We start from the raw sequence: 20,752 nt of genomic DNA, 5'->3' as shown, positions 1-20,752 counted from the left end.
TCGATTTAATGAATTCTCTATAATATAAACATGGTGTATTACTAGTATGTTAAAAACTGTTCCTTAAATCCAAAGGCTAGATTACAATTTCATTGATTCATAGGATATAAGTGCTAATTAAGCTTTAAAATAAAGTCCAAAAGATTATGTAACAAAATTTTTTATAGTGAAACCCATTTTTGACATTTTAAGAAAATATTCAAATACAAAGAAAATTTGAGATAATTTCATAGTGAACAGTATATTCACAGCATGGTCTGCTATTAAAATTTTAACTATATTTTATCACAAGTCTGTCAATGTGTACAGAAACGTACATTTTAAAATTTAGTCTTACGTGGGACTCCAATATTTCCTAAAATTAACTCAAGGATGCTTTTATCACACTAGAGTTTGATGTCCAGAAGTCCATTTGCTCTGATTAGCTCTTCCCTGAGGAGACCTCTATGTCAGTTCCTTTGCACACAATTTGACATCCAGTGATCTAGCCACACTCCATTATTATGCAGATAAAAAGAACTGAGATGCAGAAACTCGAAGTCACTAATGTATTGATAACACTGTAATGTATTGATAACAACTGTAAGCTGTTAACTGGAACTAGAATTCATTTTTATGTCTTTGCAGCAGATGTAATCATTTTTTAAAAACTCTCTTAATGTTGTTTAAACAGATGTCAAGATACTCTAATCAAGCTATATATTTTGTATTTTTGAAGAATGACAATGTGTGTAATGCTGGTTAGAATGAGTGTGGAATAGCTTAGCCCATGTGTTGCAAGGGAAGTAACTCTTGTTGGGAAAATGGTCAGGGTAATATTTAGGCCGTAGGGCATTGGTAATGCAGAAAGTCATCATGGTAAAAATAAATCTTACCATGGACCCAGATAACTATACAGATCCTCTCAAGTGACGTCTCTTTCCCTGCTGTTAGACTCATTGGTTTACTCCTGTGTTCGTTCAGACACCTCCCCTGTGGTAGTCTTAGTCCTCCTGCCAATCACATAGCATTTGGATTTTCCTTTTAATAGAGGATCTTAATATTTGTGGCTCCCCAGGTATCTCAGTTGAGAAGGGAATGGCAGCCCACTCCAGTATTCTTGCCTGGAGAATCCCAGGGACAGAGGAGCCTGTTGGGCTGCTGTCTATGGGGTTGCACAGAGTCGGACACGACTGACACGACTTAGCAGCAGCAGGAAGCTCAGTGGTAAAGAATCTGACCGTCAGTGCAGGAGCCAGAGGAGATGCAGGTTTGATCCCTGGGTAAGGAAGATCCTACTGGTACTTCCCTGGTGGTTAAAGCATCTGCCTGGAATGCTGGAGACCCAGGTTCGATCCCTGGGTTGGGAAGATCCCCTAGAGAAGGAAAATGGCAACCCACTCCAGTACTCTTGCCTGGAGAATCCCATGGAGCTAGGAGCCGGGTAGGCTACAGTCCATGGCGTCGCAAAGAGTCGGACATGACTGAGCAACTTTACTCTCACTGGTGGAGGAAATAGCAGTCTACGCTAGTATGCTCGCCTGGATAATCCCATAGAGGAACCTGGTGAGCAACAGTCCATAGGATTGCAGAGTCCAACACGACTTACTTCTAACTTTCTCAGTAGCTTCTGCTTAGCCTATATGCATCAAAAATAGCACTTCTCCAGAAATGTCTGCCCTGGCCAACTGAAGGTGATCTCATAAAACACATCACTGTATGCATTTCCCTCAGGGTACTTATTACCATATGTAATTATCTGACTTTTGTTTTGGTAAGTTTATTTTCTATTTGCTTATTTTCTGCAAGAGGATAGGACAAGAAAAAAAAGCCTGGCTTACAGTAAATGTTTACTCAAAATTTCATTTAAGTGTATTTAAACATTCACTTGAGAGTCCCTTGGACTTCAAGGAGATCCAACCAATCCATTCTGAAGGAGATCAGCCCTGGGATTTCCTTGGAAGGAATGATGCTAAAGCTGAAACTGCAGTGCTTTGGCCACCTCATGCGAAGAGTTGACTCATTGGAAAAGACTCTGATGCTGGGAGGGATTGGGGGCAGGAGGAGAAGGGGACCACAGAGGATGAGATGGCTGGATGGCATCACTGACTCGATGGACGTGAGACTGAGTGAACTCTGGGAGTTGGTGATGGACAGGGAGGCCTGGCGTGCTGCGATTCATGGGATCGCAAAGAGTTGGACACGACTGAGCAATTGAACTGAACTGAAACATTCACTTCATGATTCTTCTCTTTCAGATTTTCTTCTAACTGGGCAATATCTAACTTTTATTTTTCCACTTGATCTGATGCACAACTTATTTCTTATGTTTTAAGCCTTAAGCAGTCTCTTGAGGAAAATATTGCTATATTGACTAAACAAGTAGAAGACATGAAGTCTAAATGCCAGGTGCTTGAAGAAGAAAAAGAAGACCTCATCAGTAGGAACAGAGAATGGGAAGAAAATCTAAATTCTTAAAAGAGAGGTCTATTCTTGAAAAACAAGAACCTGAAGAGCTACAACAAAAAGTACTGCAAATGGATTCACTTCTGCAACAAGAGAAGGAATTATCTTCTGGTCTTCAGCAGAAGCTCTGTTCTTTTCAAGAAGAAATGATTAAAGAGAGAACTCTCTTTGAGGGAGAATTAAAGCAGGCCTTGGATGAGCTGGATAAATTACAGCAAAAGGAGGAACAAGCGGAAAACCTGCTTAAGCAACTGGAAGAGGAAGCAGAATCTAGAGCTGCAGAACTAAAACGCCTCGAGGAAAAGCTGAAACGGAAAGAAGCCGAACTGGGGGAAAGTAATGCTGCTCATACTCAGGCCACCCTGCTTTTGCAAGAAAAACATAACAGTACAGTGCAGAACCTGGAAGCTGTTACTGCTCAATTTGAAAGGTATAAAGCATCAACAGCAAGTGAGCTAGAAGATCTTAAGGTGCCGAACGAATAACTTAAGGAAAGCTGGCCAAGGCTGAGCAAAGTGCAGAGGATGTCCGAGATATTGGCAACTGAGAACTCAAATCAAGAATATGCATGGATGCTTCTAGATCTGCAGACCAAATCAGCACTTAAAGAAGCAGAAATTAAAGAAATTGCCATTTCTTCTCTTAAAAGACTAACTGATTTACAGAACTAACTCAAGCAACAAAGCGAAGACTTGAAGAAACAACTGGAAGAGGAAGAAGCAAGAAAAGCTGAAAAAGAAAACTCAATAGCAGAATTAACTGAGGAAATGAGTAAGTGGTGTCTCCTCTATGAAGAATTATATAATAAAACAAAGGCTTTTCAGCTACAACTGGATGCATTTGAAGTAGAGAAACAGGGTTTGTTGAATGAACATTGTGCGGCTCAGGAACAACTAAATAATCTAAGAGATTCATATGCTAAATTATTCGGTCTTCAGAATCTAAAGCAAAAAATCAAGCATGTTGTGAAATTGAAAGATGAAAATAGCAATCTCAAATCGGAGGTGTTAAAACTCCATGCTCAGCTTACTAAAAGAAAACAAAGTGAAGCAAAACTTCAGGAGGAATTGAATAAAGTTCTGGGTATCACTTTGATTCTTCAAAGGCTTTTCTTCATGAAAGTAAAGAAAATTTTGTTCCCAAAACTCCATTAAAAGAAGGCAATAGAAACTGCTCCTGAGATCTTAGTGGAGTGTCAACAATCATGCAAGGAAACATCTGAAAAACCTGTTGAAGATTATTTTGTTCTTACTATTTATTATTATTATTATCTTGCTTACTATTGTGTTTATAATATTTTTAAATCTCTTACTTAATACTAACTTCTTGTCCTTACATATGTGAAAGGAATTTTGACCATTTTTACCAGTGTTCTCTGACATTCTAGTTACTATTGTCAGTACTTCCTCCTTGATGCTCACCCTTATTACCTCATTCTAAATGTCGATTATACAGAGTGAAGTAAGCCAGAAAGAAAAACACCAATACAGTATACTAACACATATATATGGAATTTAGGAAGATGGCAATGACGACCCTGTATGCAAGACAGGGAAAGAGACACAGATGTGTATAACCGACTTTTGGACTCAGAGGGAGAGGGAGAGGGTGGGATGATTTGGGAGAATGACATTCTAACGTGTATACTATCATGTAAGAATTGAATCGCCAGTCTATGTCTGACGCAGGATGCAGCATGCTTGGGGCTGGTGCATGGGGATGACCCAGAGAGATGTTATGGGGAGGGGAGGTGGGAGGGGGGTTCATGTTTGGGAACGCATGTAAGAATTAAAGATATTAAAATTTTAAAAAAAATAAAATATTATGACATTAAAAAAAATAAAAAAAATAAATGTTCTGACGCTTTCCAGCTTTGCTCGCTCATGCCATCAAATCAGTAGTCTTTTAAAAATCATTCTCATACTATCATTTCCCTATTCTGAAACCTTAGGTTTTTTTTTTAGTTTGATGCTGAAGACCTTTTCTAGTATGAACCTCTTATGCTAGGCTAAAATACCTTGGCTTGTTCTTGCCTCTACTTTAATTCTGCTAATAATGATCATTCTGTCCCACCATCTTCCATTTATCCAGTTCAAATAAGAAATAGAGGCAAGCTTTTTTCTATAGTTATCTGTTACCAAAGCAACTGGTTAATAATTTGTAGATTTCTAGCAGACACGACTCGGAGAAGGCAATGGCACCCTACTCCAGTACTCTTGCCTGGAAAATCCCATGGACAGAGGAGCCTGGTAGGCTGCTGTCCATGGGATTGCTACTAGTCGGACATGACTGAGCAACTTCACTTTTACTTTTCACTTTCATGCATTGGAGAAGGACATGTCAACCCACTCCAGTGTTTTTGCCTGGAGAATCCCAGGGATGGGGGAGCCTGGTGGGCTGCTGTCTCTGGGGTTGCACAGAGTTGGACACGACTGAAGCAACTTAGCAGCAGCAAATATTCAGTATGTGCCAGGCATGGTTTAGACTCCCCAAATACCGTAGTGAAAACATAGACAAAGTCCTTGCTCTTTAAACTTAAGACTTTCATGAGGAAAGACAAATAATATAAGTAGTATGTGTATAAATAAAAGAACAAGAATATAAAATAAAAATTTAAAACTATAGGAAGAGAATAGAGAGCCATGAAAGTGCTCTTTTAGTTATGGTGTTCAGATAAAACCTCCCTGGGGAGATGATATTGCAACAGAGATGAATTTAGTGAGGAAACATGTCACTGAGATATCTGGGAGAAGAGCCTTCCAGGCAGAAGGTAGAGCATGTGTAAAATCCCTGAAATAGTACTGTTTGGGGACATGTGCAGATAATGGAAGGAGAAGGCAATGGCACCCCACTCCAGTACTCTTGCCTGGAAAAACCCATGGATGGAGGAGCCTGGTAGGCTGCAGTCCATGGGGTCGCTAAGAGTTGGGCACAACTGAGCAACTTCACTTTCACTTTTCACTTTCATGCATTGGAGAAGGAAATGGCAACCCACTCCAGTATTCTTGCCTGGAGAATCCCAGGGACAGAGGAGCCTAGTGGGCTGCTGTCTATGGGGTCACACAGAGTCGGACACGACTGAAGCAACTTAGCAGTAGCAGCAGGAGCAGATAATGGAAAATGTTTATTAAGTCTGGAGAAAACTGATTGTAAAATAAAATCACAGGAGGTAGGATATCTGGGAACCAGGTAAAACTTTTAAATTGTGTTTCTAAGGAATGGTTTTTACTTCTCTTTAGCATGAGAAAGTGATGGTTGATCTGACATATGTTCTATAAGAATCACACTGACTAATATGTGGAGATAAAAATGACAGGAAGAGTATAGGAGTCAAACAGGGGAGCTAATTGGAAGGCTCATGAGGTGGCCCAGGTGAGAGGTAATGGCCCCAATGGATGGTTGGAGCAGGGTGGGACAGATTCTGAAGGGAATAAGAGCAAGATTTGCTTTTGGATTGGGGTATAAGACAAAGAAAGATCTCAAAAGTAAATGCCAGATTTTTATTCTGAGAATTGGAAGAATGTTATCATCATTTATTGAGATAGAGGATATTGAGAAAAAAGTAGGGGAGAAACGTCAAGTGTTTGTTTTTGGATATGTTTAATTTGAGGCTCCTCTCCGCAAGGTTGAATTAAGGCGGCGGATGGGATATAGGAGTCTTAAGTTCAGAAGAAAGCCAAGGCTGAAGAATTAAATTGTGAGTCATTAGCATAAAGATGGCATATGAAAAAATGAGACGGACTAAGGTCACCTGGAGATTGAGTGTACTTAAGTAAAATAAGATATCCAAGGACAGACCCTTGTGTACTCTGTTATTTAGAGTTTGGGAGGAAAATAAACATTCAGGAAAGAGGACACTGAACTAGGAAGTAGGAGTAAGGTGGGAGGAAAGAAAAAACTGAAGTATGATATAGATCAAATATCAGTATTTCTACAAGAAAGAAGTGACCGTCTACATTAAATGCTAGCTAATAGGTAGAATAATATAAGAACTAAAAATTGGCCACTGTACTTTTTCATGTAGAAGTCATTACGACCTTGACAAGAATGGATTTGATGATTGGAGTAGTTTGGAAAAGAGTGAAAAGATAATAAATGGAGACAGCATTTCAAAGAGGTATGCTGTGAAAAGGAGAAGTTAAAGGGATGCTAACTGAAAAGGAATGCAAAATAAGAGCTTATTGTTAGATACAGAATTATCATAACAATTTTTTGATGATGGATATAATCCAGTGAAAGAGACATTAGTGATGAACGAGATAGAGCAGTCAACTGTAGGAAAAAAGTCCTACAGTGAGCAAGAAGGATAGTTCAGATAAATGGAGTAAGACCAGTTCACTATTGTAGCAGGAAAAGAGTGGGACAAGTGATCTGAGCATTTTTGTAAGTGAGTGAATAACATGGTAAAGTTGGAATTTTAATTGATTAGGGAGGGAAATGTGAATATAAGGGAGAAAAGTCAACAGATCAGAAGTCTCTTTGAGGGAAATGAAATTTCAGAGATATTAACATTTTTTCAATTTAAATTAAAAAAAAAAAGATTTTAGAGGCAAGGGAACTATTGGTAATGAAAACGTCTAGAGTAGAGCTACTTTTTCAGCTCTTAACTTATTGTTAAAATCCCTCAGGAAATTGTCTTGCTTATTTACCATCCATTTACTTATTCTTTCCTTCTTGCCTGCCTGCCTTCCTTCCTTTATTACCTGTTACCTGGCCCCATTCCTGAAACTGTACATTAGTTGGTCTGGGCTGTAGAACCAGAATACTGAAATTTAAAAAAAAAGGTTCCCAGGTGCTGTTGATATGCAGAATGATTGGTTTATGACCCTGGTTTGCACCCCTAGCTGCTTATGGGAATCACTTAATTTCATTTGATATGAAAAAATTAAGCTTTGGTTTTATTGTTTCTTTGGGTTGTGAAATCACAAATAAAAATGATAGGAATAGAAAATACAAGAAAGTATTTGAGCAGGATGCCAAAATCTTGAAGGAATGAGATCAGTTTGCAGATGGCACCACCGGTTGGGAAATGTGGTGCAGTCTGACACTAAGATCTGGGGGATTCATTAGGGAGAAGGAAGTAATGGTGGTTTGAATGAGGAAATGTGAGGCAGGGTGATCAGTTACCCCACTAGGGGTAACTTTAGGTCTGGAATATGGCAGCCAAAACAGCCAGCAATTCAGAGACTTTAGGGGACCCCAAGAGAACTCTAGATACCTGTTAGTGTGAAGGAAATGTTACAGAAATGCTTTAGATTTCCTGGGATTTGACAACCAAACACTGTAGTGTTCAATGAATACTTGTTGATTGAACAAGTACTTTTTATTCATTTCAATATTATGTGTATACAATAGTGACCATATGATGCTAGATTCAGTTCAGTTCAGTTCAGTTCAGTTGCTCAGTCCTGTCCGACTATTTTTGACCCCATGAATTGCAGCACACCAGGCCTCCCTGTCCATCACCAACTCCCAGAGTTCACTCAGATTCACGTCCATAGAGTCCATGATGCCATCCAGCCATCGCATCCTCGGTCGTCCCCTTCTCCTCCTGCCCCCAATCCCTCCCAGCATCAGAGTCTTTTCCAATGAGTCAACTCTTCGCATGAGGTAGCCAAAGTACTGAGCTTCAGCTTTAGCATCATTCCTTCCAAAGAAATCCCAGGGCTGATCTCCTTCAGAATGGACTGGTTGGATCTCCTTGCAGTCCGAGGGACTCTCAAGAGTCTTCTCCAACACCACAGTTCAAATGCATCAATTCTTCAGCACTCAGTCTTCTTCACAGTCCAACTCTCACATCCATGCATGACCACTGGAAAAACCATAGCCTTGACTAGATGGACATTAGTCGGCAAAGTATTGTCTCTGCTTTTGAATATACTGTCTAGGTTGCTCATAACTTTGCTTCCAAGGAGTAAGTGTCTTTTAATTTCATGGCCGCATTCACCATCTGCAGTGATTTTGGAGACCAAAAAGATAAAGTCTGACACTGTTTCTACTGTTTCCCCATCTATTTCCCATGAAGTGATGGGACCAGATGCCATGATCTTCGTTTTCTGAATGTTGAGTTTTAAGCCAACTTGTTCGCTCTCCTCTTTCACTTTCATCAAGAGGCTTTTTAGCTCCTCTTCACTTTCTGCCGTAAGGGTGGTATCATCTGCATATCTGAGGTTATTGATATTTCTCCCAGCAATCTTGATTCCAGCTGTGTTTCTTCCAGTCCAGCCTTTCTCATGATGTACTCTGCATAGAAGTTAAATAAGCAGGGTGACAATATACAGCCTTGACGTACTCCTTTCCTGATTTGACACCAGTCTGTTGTTCCATGTCCAGTTGTAACTGTTGCTTCCTGACCTGCATACAGATTTCTCAAGAGGCAGGTTAGGTGGTCTGGTATTCCCATCTCTTTCAGAATTTTCCACAGTTTATTATCCACACAGTCAAAGGCTTTGGCATTGTCAATAAAGCAGAAATAGATGTTTTCTGGAACTCTCTTGCTTTTTCAATGATCCAGTGGATGTTGGCAATTTGATCTCTGGTTCCTCTGCCTTTTCTAAAACCATTAAAAATAATTATTTTGACATCTCTTTATCTTATTTAATTAGAATTTATATTATGGAATATCAATAGAGTTAATTTTAGTTGCTCTGAGTTCAAGCTATGTTAATTTATTACTGATGGCTGGTTTACATGAACATGTAGGATCTTGTTTGAATGTAATATGGATGAGTTATTGAATATGCAAATGAACAATGACCAGATCATATATTCCCACAGATTTCTGACCTACACGCTCTGCAGTATCTGACCTGGGGAGCCAAACCATAACTTATGTAGCAATCAGCCCAGAATGGTCAGGATTTAGTCAATAGCTGCAACTTCAGTATATTTTGCCCCTGCTTCCAACTCAGGACCAGCCAGAAAAGGCAAACAGGCTTCCCAAACTATTCACATTAGGTGCTTGGCTTCCAGTTAGCCTGCCTTCAGCTTCATGCCAACAACTTCCAGTTTGAAAATTCTTGAAGCCCTCCTTTCTTTTCATTACAAAACTATCTCATTTCCCTCCCTGTCTTTGTTTCTCTGTTTAATACAAGTGATGATGATTAGACTTCCTTGCTATTACAAGCTCTGAATAGTCTCTGTTCTGGTCGGGTGAAGTGAAGTGAAGTTGCTCAGTGGTGTCTGACTCTTTGCTATCCCATGGACTGTAGTCTACCAGGCTTCTCCATCCATGGGATTTTCCAGGCAAGGGTACTGGAGTGGGTTGCCATTACCTTCTCCAGGGGATCTTCCTGACCCAGGGATTGAACCCAGGTCTCCTGAATTGCAGGCAGATGCTTTACCCTCTGAGCCACCAGGGAAACCCTCTGGTTGGGTGGTCTTTGTTTATTTTCATATGTGAGTGCTAATAAGAATGTATATGTGGAGGATAATCATGGAGCCCAGTAAGCATTAACTTATAAATATAAGGTATTTTAATGAAATATTCCAATAAAGTCAGTTCTCTTAATTTTACTTTTTAGAATTATTGATAACTGTAATTTTTGTAAAAGATATGAGGTGTTTAAATAGGTAAAAATCAGTGGCATTATTAATATGGATTTTGTTTTGGAATGAACTTATATGCTGCATTCAAAATAATTAAAAATCTATAATTTATTTTTACCCCATAAAAAATAGGTTTAAGCTTATGAATGAGTTTATGTACATGAATATTTTCAAATGTATTTTATATACATTAATTTTTCAAGAGTGTAATTTACCTAATATATAAAATATATTTGAATTATATTTGAATCATGACTTGAATGAAATGTGTAATTTTGAATATGATCAGTGATGGATATTAGAGAATTTTTTTGTTCAGTTGCTGCTCAGTCCTGTCTAATTCTTTGTGACCCAATGAACTGCAGCACGCCAGGCTTCCCTGTCCTTCACCATCTCCAAGAGCTTGCTCAAACTCATGTCCATTGAGTCGGTGATGCCATCCAACCATCTCATCTTCTGTCGTCCCCTTCTCCTCCTGCTGTCAATCTTTCCCAGCATCAGGATTTTTTCAAATGAGTCAGTTCTTCGCATCAGATGGCCAAAGTATTGGAGTTTCAGCTTCAGCATCAGTCCTTCCAATGAGTATTCAGGATTGATTTCCTTTAGGATGGACTGGTTTGATCTCCTTGTAGTCCAAGGGACTCTCAAGAGTCTTCTCCAACACCACAGTTCAAAAGCATCAATTGTTCAGCACTCAGCCTTTTTATGGTCCTACTCTCACATCCATACATAACTACTAGAAAAACCATAGCTTTGAAAACTATGTGTTTGTATAATTTTTTTAAGGTTTATTTTCAGTAAGACGTTTTACCTTCTCAACATTAAAAAAAAATCCCGTTTAAGCTTTTTGCAATCCTGAATATAGATCTTTTTTAAAAATTAATAAACTATAAAATTCTGGGCTAGATATCTTTCCTTTTGGCAGAGTACTAAGATGTTACTTTTTTTTCCCTCTACGTTTTTCCTAAACATACACCAAAAAAAAAAAAAAAAAGGTACTTGCTATGGAAGTATCACTTTATATGCTAACCCAGAGGCCACTTACACAAATAAAAGTATTTAAGTTAGAGGAAGGTTTTATCCATTAGGAAGTGCTGCAAACAAAGCTAGTAGAGGTGATGGCATTCCAATTGAGCTATTTCAAATCCTGAAAGATGATGCTGTGAAAGTGCTGCACTCAATATGCCAGCAAATTTGGAAAACTCAGCAGTGACCATAGGACTGGAAAAGGTCAGTTTTCATTCCAATCCCAAAGAAAGCCAATACCAAAGAATGTTCAAACTACCACACAATTGCACTCATCTCACATGCTAGTAAAGTAATGCTCAAAATTCTCCAAGCCAGGCTTCAGCAATATGTGAACCATGAACTTCCTGATGTTCAAGCTGGTTTTAGAAAAGGCAGAGGAACCAGAGATCAAATTGCCAACATCTGCTGGATCATCGAAAAAGCAAGAGAGTTCCAGAAAAACATCTATTTCTGCTTTATTGACTATGCCAAAGCCTTTGACTGTGTGGATCACAATAAACTGTGGAAAATTCTGAAAGAGATGGGAATATTAGACCACCTAACCTGCCCCTTGAGAAGGCTATATGCAGGTCAGGAAGCAACAATTAGAACTGGACATGGAACAACTGACTGGTTTGAAATAGGAAAAGGAGTACATCAAGGCTGTATATTGTCACCCTGCTTATTTAACTTCTATGCAGAGTACATCATGAGAAAGGCTGGACTGGAAGAAACACAAGCTGGAATCAAGATTGCCGGGAGAAATATCAATAACCTCAGATATGCAGATGACACCACCCTTATGGCAGAAAGTGAAGAAGAACTAAAAAGCCTCTTGATGAAAGTGAAAGAGGAGAGTGAAAAAGTTGGCTTAAAGCTCAACATTCAGAAAACGAAGATCATGGTATTCGGTCCCATCACTTCATGGGAAATAGATGGGGAAACAGTGGAAACAGTGTCAGACTTTATTTTTTGGGCTCCAAATCACTGCAGATGGTGACTGCAGCCATGAAATTAAAAGACGCTTACTCCTTGAAAGGAAAGCTACGATCAACCTAGACAGCATATTCAAAAGCAGAGACATTACTTTGTCAACTAAGGTCCATCTAGTCAAGGCTATGGTTTTTCCTGTGGTCATGTATGGATGTGAGAGTTGGACTGTGAAGAAGGCTGAGCGCCGAAGAATAGATGCTTTTGAACTGTGGTGTTGGAGAAGACTCTTGAGAGTCCCTTGGACTTCAAGGAGATCCAACCAGTCCATTCTGAAGGAGATCAGCCCTGGGATTTCTTTGTAAGGAATGATGCTAACGCTGAAACTCCAGTACTTTGGCCACCTCTTGCGAAGTGTTGACTCATTGGAAAAGAGTTTGATGCTGGGAGGGATTTGGGGCAGGAGGAGAAGGGGACGACAGAGGATGAGATGGCTGTATGGCATCACTGACTTGATGGACGTGTATCTGAGTGAACTCCGGGGGTTGGTGATGGACAGGGAGGCCTGGCGTACTGTGATTCAAGGGGTCGCAAAGAGTTGGACATGACTGAGCGACTGAACTGAATATACTTAGAGGATTTACCCTTTACGAAGTGCTAATAGAGAGGTCAAGCTACTTGCTTTTATATAAAAATGTTATTTAAAGCTGTAAATATTTACCATGACATAAATTCTCTTAGTAGCCTTTGATTAAAAAATTTTATATATTACTTCCCAATTGTATTATGGCTTCAGTGTTTCTTCGTATATGAACCATGGATCAGTGGTATCACCTGAGATCTTGAAAGAAATGTAAATTCTCAGGCACCATCCCAGATTGACGAAGTCAAAAATTTGAGGAATGTGGTTGAGAAAAATGTGTTATAATAAGCCTGGTGATTTAGATTGAAACTAAAGTTTGAGATAACCTGATCTACATAATGTTCCCAATTAATCTATGAAAATTTTCAACAATAACAACAACAACAAAAAAAAGAATGTTTGATTTACACAGTAGAACTATTAGGCCTGATTGAAGTTTTATGAAAATTACTAAATATACCAAATATTTTTCTGCCATGGTGATAAGACTGTCAGAAGAGTTTCTGAATTGGGGGTGCAGCCTGAATAGGGCAGCAGCCTATAAAGGTTGCTGTTATTTCTTTCCTTAAGTTTTATGACCAGCTGGGTAATTCATTCAATTTATGAAAAAAAAAAACAAAACTATGATTGGGTAGTATTATAGTTTAGGAACCTTCAATAAATAGTCTTTGATGCTCTATTTCTTCACAAAAAATAGAAAATCTTAATTGTTTTAGTAGTTACTATAGTTATCTGCTGTACCCTAGTTTCATACATCAGGGATCCCAAACTTGAGTGCATTTGTGGACCAGGTTGGTAGCTTGATTGAAGCTGGTTGAATGGCATCTTCATTTCTATATAGAATTTTTTTTCTTCCAGTTATACTGAAATAGGCAGGCATTTCAGTTTATCATTAATTTTTCTATTTTTGTCAGAGACATGGGAACAGTAATATATCCCATTCTTTTTGATTCAAGGAGAACAACAATGTGAGCACAATGATATCCATGAACAGACTATATCAGTTTTAGGAACCATGAAGTGATATTGCCACTTAACTGCTGCTGCTGCTAAATCGCTGCGGTTGTGTCCGACTCTGTGTGACCCCATAGATGGCAGCCCACCTGGCTTCCCCATCCCTGGGATTTTCCAGGCAAGAACACTGGGGTAGGTTGCCATTTCCTTCTCCAGGGCATGAAAGTGAAAAGTGAAAGTGAAGTCACTCAGTCGTGTCCGTCTCTTGGAGACCCCATGGACTGCAGTCTATCAGGGTCCTCTGTCCATGGGATTTTCCAGGCAAGAGTACTAGAGTGGGGTGCCACTGCCTTCTCTGACTTAACTGTTGACTTGTCTTAATTACAGGAAGGGGGCCTGATAGGTGGAGAGAAGCTTCCCAGTAGTACCTACTAAACTTGGCCACATGTGAAGGTGAAGTTGGCAGTGTTTTAGCTCCTGCTCTTCCTTTCAAACAGAGATCAGAAATTAATTTTTCCAGCTAAAGTTTTTTAAAAACAAATTTTTGTGTATGGTAGGTACACTTAATACAAGATCTACCCTGTACAAATTTTATCATATTGCTAACTACACACATAATGCTGTACAGCAGATCTCTAGATCTTGTTCATCATGTATAACTGAAACTTTATACTCAGTGAATAACAACTCCTTACTTCCTCCTCTCAGCCACAAACAACCACCACTTATCTCTTGGTTCTGTGAGTTCGGCTCTTTTAAATATCTCATATTAATGGAATCATTCACTATTTTTTCTTTTGTGACTTGCTTATTTCACTTAAGGAATTGGTGATAGACAGGAAAGCCTGGCATGCTGCAGTCCACGGGGTCACAAAGAGTTGGACACGACTGAGTGACTGAACTGATACTGATATTTCACTTAATCTAATGTCCTCCAGGCTCGTGCTGCAAATGGCAGGATTTTCTTCTATTTTAAGGCTGAAAAATATTCCATTGTATGTATATAGCACATTGTCTTCATCCATTCATCTGTTGACGGGTATTGGGTTGTTTTCACATTTCAGCTATTATGAATAAGCTGAAATAAGCATATGAGTGCATGTATATCTTTGAGATCCTGATTTCTTTTGGAAATAAACCCAGAAGAGGTTTCTGGATTGTATAGTAATTCTATTTTCCATTTAAATTGGTCCAATAGAATCCATAGTCTTTGGCAATTCGTAAACTCTATATATTTATTTAGGTAGAAAGTGAACTCTCGCTGTCTTCTTGTTTGTATTTGAGAAAAGGATATGAATACAGGAGGTTGAGGAGTTCTTTTCCATGATGAGCACCTTATATATTTTTGAATCAGGACCATCTAATATCCTTAATCAAACAAAAAAAAAGGGTCAGCTTATTCAAACATATTAATCTTTCCCTGTATTTTTAACCACAAGATTTTAGAGGCTGTATCATTCTAGCACAACTAGAAAAGTGTTTTAGTCAACAGCTAATTAAACTTTAAAAGCTTCATGGTGACACTCAAAAATATCAGGTTTACTTACTTAAGGTAGCTTAGTAATGAAAAGCTTTTACAAAATTTCTTTTTTTTCTGTCTTTTGTCCTTACACTCTACCTCCCTTTCTCTTTCATAATAGACATTCCTTCTAACATGTTTGATGAGTTTATTTTGGTTTATTTTATTCTTGCTAAATAGGTATTGTTGGTTTATATGCATTATTTTTTGTTCATATACAAGTAATTAGATTATATTTTTTAAAAATTTGGTACTGTAAATTATTGTATAATTTCCAACTATCTTTGTCTATAAAGTGGCAAACTGCAGTTATTTAAACAAACAAAGATTTCCACCTTGTTGAGATGCATTGAAGCTTAGACAATTAATCTTTATGAGATGTTTTGACATTTCTCAGTAGATTTATGATCTTTAAAGAAAACTTTAATTTCTTCCTTAACTTTCCTTTTCTTCAGAGGCATAATATTGGAATAAGCCCCAAATTTTTAGAAATAAGCTGTTTTTCAGTTTCTTTCTATTGATTTTAGAGTGAACATGCTTAGACTGCTAAATATATTAAATGCATATATCCAGGATACAAAATTCACATTGGGGATTGTTTTTTTCCCTTTAAAGTCTCATAGGTCTCTCAAATATTTGGAGCTATGCACTAAAATGACAGGTAACAAGTTTAAAAATAAAGTAGAATTTAAATTTAATGTTCACCTAATCTTTAGTTCACTCATTCACTTCATAATTGAAAATTTATAGATATAAAAATAGACATATTGTCAGACCATTCTGCCTAATGGATAATTATTACTCTGGAGGTATAATGAAAGATTTCTCCTGTGTCTTTACATGAACATTTCCTCACAGAAACAGGACATTTTCTGTCTTTAGCATTTCATTTCTTGACTATCATTTTTGCTGTCCTATTTTTTTCCCTCTCTGGTTCTAAAACACTGTCAGCCTTGCTTTCCCCAAAAAAGGATATGATGTTCTAGAAATAGAGAAGAGTATAGTTTAAAAAATAAAAAGAAGAAGAAGAAATTAAGCATAATAATAAATAAGCAAGGCAACATTGAAAAATAAAATTGTATAATAAATTCACTTTTGAATATACACATAAATATACTGGATAATTTATTCTCAAAGGTAATTTAATAGTATAAGTCTTTGTAACTTAGGTGGTTTGCCTCAGGAATGTAAGGTTGATTTAACATCTCTCTGCTGAATCACATCAGTAAACTGAACAAAACAATCTTGGTGTTAGTAGAGATCATTAGAGAAAATTAAATACACATTCTTAAAAATACACATAAACAGATTAAAATCTTTCCAGGAGGATTTTTAAGGTTAATAGCTAAATTAAAGGAAAATATTGAATGTAGCAATGAAACACCAGAGATATTTCTACAAGCAAACATAAAAACTAAATAAAGATCCTTACTATTAATGACTGGGGAAGGTCAGTTTTCATTCCAGTTCCAAAGAAAGCCAATGCCAAAGAATGCTCAAACTACCGCACAATTGCACTCATCTCACACGTTAGCAAAGTAATGCTCAAAATTCTCCAAGTCAGGCTTCAACAGTTTGTGAACCATGAACTTCCAGATATTCAAGCTGGATTTAGAAAAGGTAGAGAAACCAGAGAACAAATTGCCAACATCCGCTGGATCATTGAAAAAGCAAGAGTGTTCCAGAAAAACATCTATTTCTGGTTTATTGACTATGCTAAAGCCTTTGACTGTGTGGATCACAATAAACTGTGGACAATTCTGAAAGAGAATACCAGACCACCTGACCTGCCTCCTGATAAATCTGTATGCAGGTCAGGAAGGAACAGTTAGAACTGAACACGGAACAACAGATTATTTCCAAATCAGGAAAGGGGTACGTCAAAGCTGTATATTGTCACCCTGCTTATTTAACTTATATGCAGGGTATATCATGCGAAATGCTGGGCTGGATGAAGCCCAAGCTGGAATCAAGATTGCCAGGGGAAATATAAATAACCTCAGATATGCAGATGATACCACTCTTATAGCAGAAAGCAAAAACTAAAGAGCCTCTTGATGGAAGTAAAAGACGAGTGAAAAAGTTGTCTTAAAACTCAATGTTGAGAAAACTAAGATCATGGCATCTGGTCCCATCACTTCCTGGCAAATAGATGGGGAAATATTGGAAACTGACACACTTTATTTTGGGGGGCTCCAAAATCACTGCAGATGGTGACTGCACCTATGAAATTAAAACATGCTTGCTCCTTGGAAGAAAAGTTATCACCAACCTCGACAGCATATTAAAAAGCAGAGACATTACTTTGCCAGTGAAGGTCCATCTAGTCAAAGCTATTGTTTTTCTAGTAGTCATGTATGGATGTGAGAGTTGGACTGTAAAGAAAGCCGAGAGCAAAGAATTGATGCTTTTGAACTGTGGTGTTGGAGAAGACTCTTGAGAGTCTCTTGGACTGCAAGGAGATCCAACCAGTCAATCTTAAGGAAATCAGTTCTGAATATTCATTGGAAGGACTGATGCTAAAGCTGAAACTCCAATACTTTTGCCACCTGATGCAAAGAGCTGACTCATTTGAAAAGACCCTGATGCTGGGAAAGATTGAAGGTGGGAGGAGAAGGGGACTACAGAAGATGAGATGGTTGGCTGGCATCACCGACTCAACAGATATGAATTTGCGTAAACTCTGGGAGTTGGTGATGGACAGGGAGGCCTGACATGCTGCCGTCCATGGGGCTGCGCAGTCAGGAATGACTGAGCAACTGAACTGAACTGAACTATTAATATATTATAGAATGTTGTTTTAAAAATTTTGACCTGTGTATTGAGACAATAAGATTAAATAATAATTGAACATACTGTAAAGGAGTTAAATATCATCTTTTGTGATGATAAAATTAGCTTTAGTGTGATTCTCATCAGATGAATACATTCTTTCTCAAGTGTATTCCTAAGATGATGACAGGTGAAAGAATGAGGCAGTGAAGAAATATACCTGCATGATTTTAACCACTGATTTGATCAAGCACACTGGCAAAGATAATTGGATACCACCACGGGTGTTCACTGTAATAATTATTTATTTACTTATTTATTTAGCCTTCTTTCTCTCACAGTCTCACTTTGAGGAACTAATTATTCCAGATTCTTCCCCATATTTCCCCCCAAAGTGATTCTGTCTAGATTACATTTGTCTGTGTATTTAGTGCCATGACTAGATGAGGGTGGTGATTGGGATGTTTCAAGGACACTGTGAATGTATATTTGCATCTTATTCTTGTTGGTGCTGTTCAGTAGCTATTCGTGTCTGACTCTTTCCAATCCCACATATTGCAGCACGTCAGGCTTCCCTGTCCTGCATTGTCTCCTGGACATTATTCAAACTCATGTCCATTGAGTCAGTGATGCCATCCAACCATTTCGTCTTCTGCTGTCCCCTTTTCCTTCTGCCTTCTGTCTTTCCCAGCCTCAGAGTCTTTTCCAATGAATCAGCTCTTCACATCAGGTGGCCAAAGTATTGGAGCTTCAGCTTCAGCATCAGTCCTTCCAATGAATATTCATGGTTGATCTCCTTTAAGATTGACTAGTTTGATCTCTTCACTCTCCAAAGGACTCTCTAGAGTCTTCTCCAACACCACAGTTCGAAAGCATCACTTCTTAGGCACTCAGCCTTCTTTATGGTCCAACTCTCACATTCATAAGTGACTACTGGATAAACCATAGCTTTGACAATACAGACCTTTGTTGGCAAAGTAATGTCTCTGATTTTTAATACACTGTATAGATTCGTCATAGCTTTTCTTCCAATGAGAGAGCTTCTTTTAATTTCATGGCTGTAGTCACCATCTGTAGTGATTTTGGAGCCCAAGAAAATAAAGTCTGTCACTGTTTCCATTTTATCTATTTGCCATGAAGTGATGGGACCAAGTGTCATGATCTTAGTTTTTCGAATGTTGAGTTTTCAGCTGATTTTGCACTCTCCTCTTTTACCTTCATCAAGAGGCTCTTTAGTTCATCATTCTTAAGTTTCAAGTAATGCATTGCACTCCAATCTGAAGGATTTTTTGTTTGTTTGTTTCTCCTCAAGTTCTTGGCAGCATGAACACAGCCACTAGATTTCACAGATTTTGCATTCTCTTTCTTCTGCCTGCCCCTAGTCTTTCCATTTGTTTCTAAAACACATTTATATTTAGGTAAATATTGCTCAATCAGCAACAAAGAGCCTCAGTGTACTATGTTGTCAACCTCCTTCAAGCCCAGAGATGTCACATTATGTATCCTGTTCTTCTATCTTGGTATCATTTTCATTTTAATATTGTAACTTTTACAGAGTAAGTAACACTATGACTTGACAAAAACACTTAATATAATTCTGAGCAATATAAAAGGGCAACGTTTTAGTCAGCATTGTAAATGTATTGTAGCATATTTTATTTGTCTAAAAATGTTGAAATAGATTTAAATAAACTGTCTCCCTTTCTCCGGGAGTGGATGGGAGGGGAAAATAGGTGAAGATGAACAAAGAGTAGAAACTTCCAGTTATAAGATGAATGAGTCCTGGGGATGTACTGTACAGTGTGGTTGTTATAGTTAATAGTACGATGTTGTATGTTTGAAAGTTACTAAGAGAGTATATTTTTAAATTTCTGACCATCACCCTTCCTCCCAGATTTTGACTATGTGAAGTGATGTGTGTATTAACTAACCTTACATTGGTAACCATTTTTACAATATATACATATTTCAAATCACTGTATTTGTATAGCTTAAACTTATACAATATTATTTGCTAACATACCTCAAAAAAGATAGAGAGATGTTGCTGAAATTGGTTAACATGGTAAGCAATGGTAACAAGTAACATAAAATTTAAGAATTCTTTCTGTAGAAATTCAAGATTGATAGTTTTTTTTTAATGAAGTGAAGAGTGACAGAGATAGAAGTGTAAATAGTTGATGTATCAAGTTCTCAGAGATAATTGTAAGAGATAGAAAGTAGGAAGAAGAATAGTTTTATTTCTAAGCAAGAAATAAAAAGTAGATCTTAAAGGAAGATGCATAAAGAAGAAATGAGCAATAGGAAGAGTAGCTTCTCAATTCAGTTAAACTATTACATAAATACAGTAGTCAATTTAAGGCACACAAACACACACATACACATATTTCTACATTCTGAGTTTAGTCACAGATTCAAGCAAGTGGTATCATTGTGTTCTGTATAGAGGTGTTCAAGGTTCAAGTTGTTCTTTTGTACTCTAGAACCATGAATATCCAAAGATGTACTGGGAAGGAGAGAGAGAGAGAAAGAAAAACAAAGAAACAGAATGGTTCATAGTAAGAGAGTTCTCTCTTCATTAAGAGTAGTTCTTTCTTATTACATACCTAGTTTCTGAATAAAATAGTTATTCTGAAAAAATTTATTCAGTTCAGAAAGTGATTGGAAAGACATTGTTCACTGTTCTTAGTTCATAGTTTTCAGAAAGATCATTAGGAACTGGTAGTCGATTCATGGGATAAGGAAAAAAAAATAATAGTATAGACCTATGATAAAGGTACAGATATATTATCACTGACAGTTCTTTCAGATACTTGCTGGTCTAGAATAATATTAATATGAAGTAGAGTCATAGAAGGGGATATGTAGAACCCAGTCAAAGAGGATTATTATTGTTTTCTTATCAGCAATTAGAGGGGACCAAGAAAAGATTT

The 20,752-nt window shown here is 37.8% G+C and overlaps 1 pseudogene; it reads left to right on the top strand.

Annotated features, from left to right (window-relative positions):
- Window positions 1-2,313: 2,313 nt before the first annotated feature.
- Window positions 2,314-3,696, top strand: LOC101116397 (hyaluronan mediated motility receptor-like; annotated as a pseudogene).
- The last annotated feature ends 17,056 nt before the right edge of the window (window positions 3,697-20,752 follow it).

This window comes from Ovis aries, chromosome 5 (assembly GCF_016772045.2).
Source record: "Ovis aries strain OAR_USU_Benz2616 breed Rambouillet chromosome 5, ARS-UI_Ramb_v3.0, whole genome shotgun sequence".
In the NCBI taxonomy this organism is placed as follows: domain Eukaryota; kingdom Metazoa; phylum Chordata; class Mammalia; order Artiodactyla; family Bovidae; genus Ovis; species Ovis aries.
Note: the sequence above shows the minus strand (reverse complement) of the source record. Positions and strands in the feature narration are given on the sequence as shown.